Here is a 6,000-nt window from a genome sequence, read left to right as displayed (position 1 = left end):
TTTGAATCAAAGCAAAGCAACAAAGTAAAACACTAAACTCTGACTAGGCAGCTGTGATCTATTCTGCCCTCCTGTTCATTCATATTGTGTCTGTGTGTGTCTGTGTGTGTGTGTGTGTGTGTGTGTGTGTGTGTGTGTGTGTGTGTGTGTGGCGAGGGGTTCTTTTGTTTCTTTATTTGTTTTTATTATTTACTTTATTCTATTTTATTTTTTTTCTCTCTCTAATTATTTATTTATTTTTCTTTTCCTCTTTTTACTCACTCGTTTCCTGCCTGCTTCCACCGTTAATACTGTTGTAAATTCTTGCAGCTGTCATTATTGGTCCGTGTACGTCATGACCATTCATTTTCCTATTTTGAGATTTCAAAATAAAAACGAAAAATAAACCGTTTCCCGTTTTTTTCTGTGATAATACAAAATGAAAAGCGGAAAACGGGCCGTAATACATTATCCATTATCCGTTATCCGATTTAATTAGGTGTGTTTGTAAATGGAAATCACAATTAAAATACACCCGTGGAAAACTTATTCTCGATTTCCTGTTCATTTTGGTTCCGTGACCGGAAGTTGTACCACGAGCTAGCCAGAAAGAGAGGGCACGTCATCAGAGGGCGTCAGAAAACTCAGACCCACCGGGCTCACACTTTTAAATATGTCTCTGGATGGATATGCAGATTTTCTTGTGGAAAATAGAAGAAATGGAATGTCCTGTTGTGATGTCGCTACTGCGTTATGTACCCAGTTTGGAAGGAGACGGGGTTTTTCAGAGAGGAATGTGTGGAGGTGGTGCGCTGAGCACGGGCTTGTCAGGGACTTTTGTCCTGATAGCCAACTTGCAGTTGAAGTCGCTCAAGGTATTGCTGAGGTAAGACTGTTTTTTTTTTAATTATCCACCGTACATGATCACAGTTTTTTTTTTAAAGTGTATAAATGAATGATACCCTATAAAAACTTGATCACAGGTAAGCATAGAAACACGTAGGCTATCACATGGTTGTGCTCAAGGGTGTAGGTGTAGATAATAAGCTAGCTTTTGAAGACTGACTTTGTGCCATCTTTTCTTGGATGAATAATGCAATATAAAACTCTCACCTGCTCCCATAGTCCATAACGTTACAAAGGAAAGCACAACAGGACTGACACTAATGTTTTAATTGTCATAATCATCACAATCTTTCCATGCAGTTTGTGACTCTATGTATTATGCATTCTATAGAGTTCAAATGATGACTGGACATCTCTCCACAAAAGGAGTTAAAGCTTCAGAGGGCAGAGTGGGCAAAATTTTGAGAAGTGTTCATCAACCCTATCACACTGAAAGACAGCGAGTAAGATCAATTAGTGTTGTCCTTTTCTGCATTTTAATCAAACATGGACTCTACCATTACAGGATTTTTAAAATGTATTTATTTTTTATATTTTAGGGTGCCAAAAATCTGAAACCTGTAGCCTACAATGCTGAATATATGGGCCACAAGCTGCATGTCGATCAAAATGAAAAGCTTGTTATGTTTGGGGTGACCCGTGTTATGGCTATCGATGGTTTCAGTAAGAAGGTTGTCAGTCACTCCACCATGCCAGTAAAGAACAACATCATCATTTATGAAGAAGTGTACAGGTAAAATAATCTAACTAGTGTTTTATTGCTATAGTGTAACTATTGCTATCATTCAATTTTGACAAAAATATTTTTTTGTGCCTTTGTTTTAGAAATGGTCACTTTAGGGATCTATGGGTTAATACTGTTTGACTCTCCTGTTGTCCTCTTGGGTCAAATTGACCCAATCTATTTTGACTGTTCTTTCCTTCCTCCATCCTCCTTCCCCTGCATCCCTTTTTCCTCCTTTCATACCTCCTTCTCCCTTCCCTCCCGCCTTCTTCTTTCTATCCTTTCTTTTTTCCTTCTTTCCTTCTTGCTTCATTTCTTTCATCTCACCTTCCTCCTTTATCCTTCTTTCATTCCCTCCTCCTTCTCTCTTTCCTTCCTCCTTTGATACCCCCCTCTTTCCTTCATCCCTTTCCTTCTTTATTTCATCCTTCTTTCCTTTCCTCCCTTCCTCTCTTTTTTCCTTCTTCCCCTAACAACAGGAGAGTTAATTTGATATAAAAGGTCATATTTTTGTTTGTTTATTCTCAGACCTGCTGTGCTTTCCTATGGACTATGGGACCAGGTCAGAGTTGACTGTGGGAGAGAGTTTTACCTGATGTTATTCATCCAGGAAATGCTGGCAGAGCACAGACACAATCTTCAAAGGCAGCCCTACATTCAGACACCTTCTACAAGGGTAAGTGTGTCAAGCTGTCCTGGTGTCTTGGAATTGATGCATACTTCTAATGAGAGCATGCAGACTGACACTGTCCTTAAAACCCACACAGAACCATGTGATAGAGAGAATGTGGGTTGAGGTGAATCTGTGAGTCAACTACCCATTGAAGACGGCTTTGGTACAGCTGTTGGACCAGGAAGAACTGGATATGGAGGACAACTTATCAAAGTATTGCGTATCAAACCTCACCTGCCAGATGGCTAGGATTGGCCTCACAAATGTCGTAGAAGCATGGAATGCACACAGCATCCCTGGTATGATTCTGCTAGAGATCCAATTATGTTTTCAGCTCCCATCCAATCCCAGAATTTGGATCTCTGCCAATACTGACACAAGAGCTTTTTTTTTTTTTCTTGAATATAGAAGAGTTTTGCAGTTCAACTGTATTCTCAAAAACAGATGGGCCTCGAAACATCTGAACAAGAATAAAATAACACAAAATTACGTTCAAATTCAGTATTGACAACTCAAATTTCTAAAATGCTGATGATTGCTCAAACAATTTTGCCATTCAAGTTTTGACCCATCACTGTAATTCCTTCAGTCTCACTACTCATTGCCCTGTCTTGCAGGTAAGGGAATCCCAAATGAGCTGGCTAAAGAAGGGTGTCCTGCCAAACTTCCCGAGGATCTCCTGCCTGTTGGTGGTGTTGCAGCTGATCTGTATCAGCAGGAGTTGGGATCCGCCTTGAAAAGAGAATCCATTTTTGGATGTGTCCTTTCACCTCTCAAGAAGCTCAACAAATGGCTGAAACTGAGTTTAATTCCCACTTTGACTTGCTGTCACTACACCAAAATGTGGTTCACAATAACTATGGCCCTTTCAAAGATGCAGTTAAGTGTCTTATTGCAATCACCAGAAGATGTGTGTGACCTGTTACAGTGAAATGCATTGTGAATTTTTTCTTTAGAAAAGTATTTATTTCACACAGTAAACGCTCTGTTAAACAGTACACTGAACTGTACATAAAGTGCACTACAAATTTTAAAATAAACAAATGGCACTTACAATCTCACAGTTCTCAAAGTTCTTTTTTGTTCATGTAACCAGGCTGTGCTCAAAATCAGATATACTGTACAGACTGTAGCATCTGAATCGGTTTTAACTATTCCCTTTATAAACTTACATGGAGGACAGCTTAGAGGTAGCTGATGTGATTTAACATTTAGTGCAGATCCAGAATAGGTTACTCCTCTTCATGGAAAGCTGCAGACACTGTGTACAAGACAGCAGAAAGACCCTTGACCTGGTTGAGCTTGGAGGCAAACCCATCTTGTCTGCATTTCAGACAGAGATCTGAAGTTAACAGCCAATGCTCCACACATGTACGGCATCCAAGCAGAGACTCACAGCAGGTGGAAAACATGGGCTCCTTCATCACAGCTGTAAGGTTTAAACAAAGAAAACATATGCAGAAAACAGATATGAATGGTTACTTTGAATAAAAAATAAGAATATTATCTGAAGGCTGTATTGTGTTCTGTTGTGTATTGTTACATAATCATACCTCGACAAACCATACAGGTGAAGGCATCCTTAATAGGGTGCAGAGAGGCAGCAGCTACTGCTGCACTTTTGGCCTTGACAAGCTCAGACAGCTGGTTTATTGTTGAGGTGATGTCAGGGAGGCTCTCAGCAGCTTGCTTCAGGTGCTCAATGTTACTAATGACTTCTTCTAGGCTTGAACTGTCTTGAGATTTTGAACTACCTTGGGACCTTCGACTTAACAGAAAAATAACAGACTCAAGATTTCTCAATGGTGCACACCAACAAATGTTTGAAAATCTTTCTGAATATTTACTCATTAAAGGCATCAACTTAGGAGTTTTCCAGACAAAATACAGTAAGTTTGGCAAACTGCCTCAAATCATAATGACTTCATACAGGATCAACACAAACAAATTCTACCAAAATAGGTTTAAATACTAACTAGGGCTGCGAGCTTAGAGGCTGAAATCTGGTATGGTGGCGTGTGTGTGTGTTTGTGGATGCAGGAACCTGAAATTTGGCATGAAGGTCAAGTGTGTGAAGTCGAAATGGCTAAAAGGGGTGTTGGAAATTTCAAAATGTAGGGTGGCTGAGCAGGCTGGGCTGGCCCTACCATCCTGCATTTCAGAAATGTGCATATCATGTGGTTGCAGCTATTGCAAATTAACACTTGCTTTGTTTAAAATGATATGATTTCATCTTCACATCAAATGTTGTATGACCTTACTTTGGCTCTTCTTCCATTCTGTAACTCCACAAAGTCATAGTCAGTGATGGCATAGACTTTCCTGGAGTTTGAGATCCAGTACTTGGAACCTAAAGAGTCAGACAACATTAACTTCACTTAATGTATTTCAAATCTTTAAAGTTCATTAAAAAACACACAAACAATTTCTGATCATACAACTTACTTCTTATGCCTTCGCAGTCCAAGATTTCATTTCCTTGGCTGTCTGTTAGGGTAAGTGACTCATCAGAGTTTATGGCAGCCTGCACCTTTGCAGTTCTTCCTTCAACATTTGCCTCAGCTTCCGAAAAGCGAATGGCCATTGTCATGGAAGTACTGAGCTTGCCATTCACTATTTCACCAATATGGACTGACCTGGGTATAAATCACAGATGGTTCAAAATCACTATTGAGTTCATCCTTAAAGAAAATCTGGTTAAATGTCTGACTTGAAGGCAGTGTTCTTTTTTGTAACAGTAAATATATCATAGGATAAAAGTTTAGCAGCAGGGATCAGCTGCATATTGTATGTACTGTAGCTATGGAATGATTTTGCTGGGATCTTGGCACCAGCTCGTGGAATTCCATGTGAAGTTGCACTTTCATTAGACGTAGAAGCAGAAGATGATGAGGCTCGGTGCATGAAGTGAAAAGAGGGGACAGCAGCAATGGGTGGAGGTGCTCTGCTTGCAGGTGGCTGGCTTTGCTCTGGCTCTCCATGGAGCTCATAATGCATGCGATTGTTAAGATCGAAGGTGGAAAAATGCCCCGCTGCCTCTGGCAGAATGGCTCTGTTTGCATCATCTGTAATGTACAGACTACTGGCACTGACCTGTTTAACCGGATAGAATGAAAAATGCAATTTATTAAAAGTAACACAAATGCTACGGCCACGTCATTACAGTGTAACATGTTCACACATAAGATAAAATGTATCCCCAAGTTACTTTTGTTTGGTTTTTCCCTTTTTTGAACAATTAGAAACACAAACTCTCAATGAGGGCAGTAAACACAGATTGAAATCAAATACAGCACAAGAAACAAAAAAGGTCATTCATGCAAGGACAACTAAATACCGCACCACAACAAATTAAAGTGCATCCAGGCTACAGTGGAATTCAACCTATCAGAAGACAAGCCTAAACAGTAGCCTATATAGATGAGGACATTTCAATACTTATGACTTTGACTCCCAAAAATATCTATGTATATTTACACTGTTATCTATGAAGTTGACTTTTTTTCTCCAAATCTGTATGACGTTTCTCATGAAAGGAGACAGACTTGTGATACCATCACCTCTGAGAGGAGACGTTCTGCAGCATCTGCACGAAGGCCATCAAGGGATCTCGAAATGCAGGGCTAGAGCCAAGGAGTCAGTCTGGTGGCCCGGCATCGCAGCACAGATAGGCCAAATGGTGGACAAGTGTGAAACATGTCAAAAATACAGACTACAG

At 40.0% G+C, this 6,000-nt stretch overlaps 1 pseudogene; it reads left to right on the top strand.

Moving 5' to 3' along the window:
- The first annotated feature begins 1,226 nt into the window (after nucleotides 1-1,226).
- LOC148185429 (uncharacterized) lies at nucleotides 1,227-3,200 on the top strand (annotated as a pseudogene).
- The last annotated feature ends 2,800 nt before the right edge of the window (nucleotides 3,201-6,000 follow it).

Source organism: Plectropomus leopardus, unplaced genomic scaffold, assembly GCF_026936395.1.
Source record: "Plectropomus leopardus strain MGB_pleo_1.0 unplaced genomic scaffold, ASM2693639v1 Contig25, whole genome shotgun sequence".
Lineage (NCBI taxonomy): Eukaryota > Metazoa > Chordata > Actinopteri > Perciformes > Serranidae > Plectropomus > Plectropomus leopardus.
Note: the sequence above shows the minus strand (reverse complement) of the source record. Positions and strands in the feature narration are given on the sequence as shown.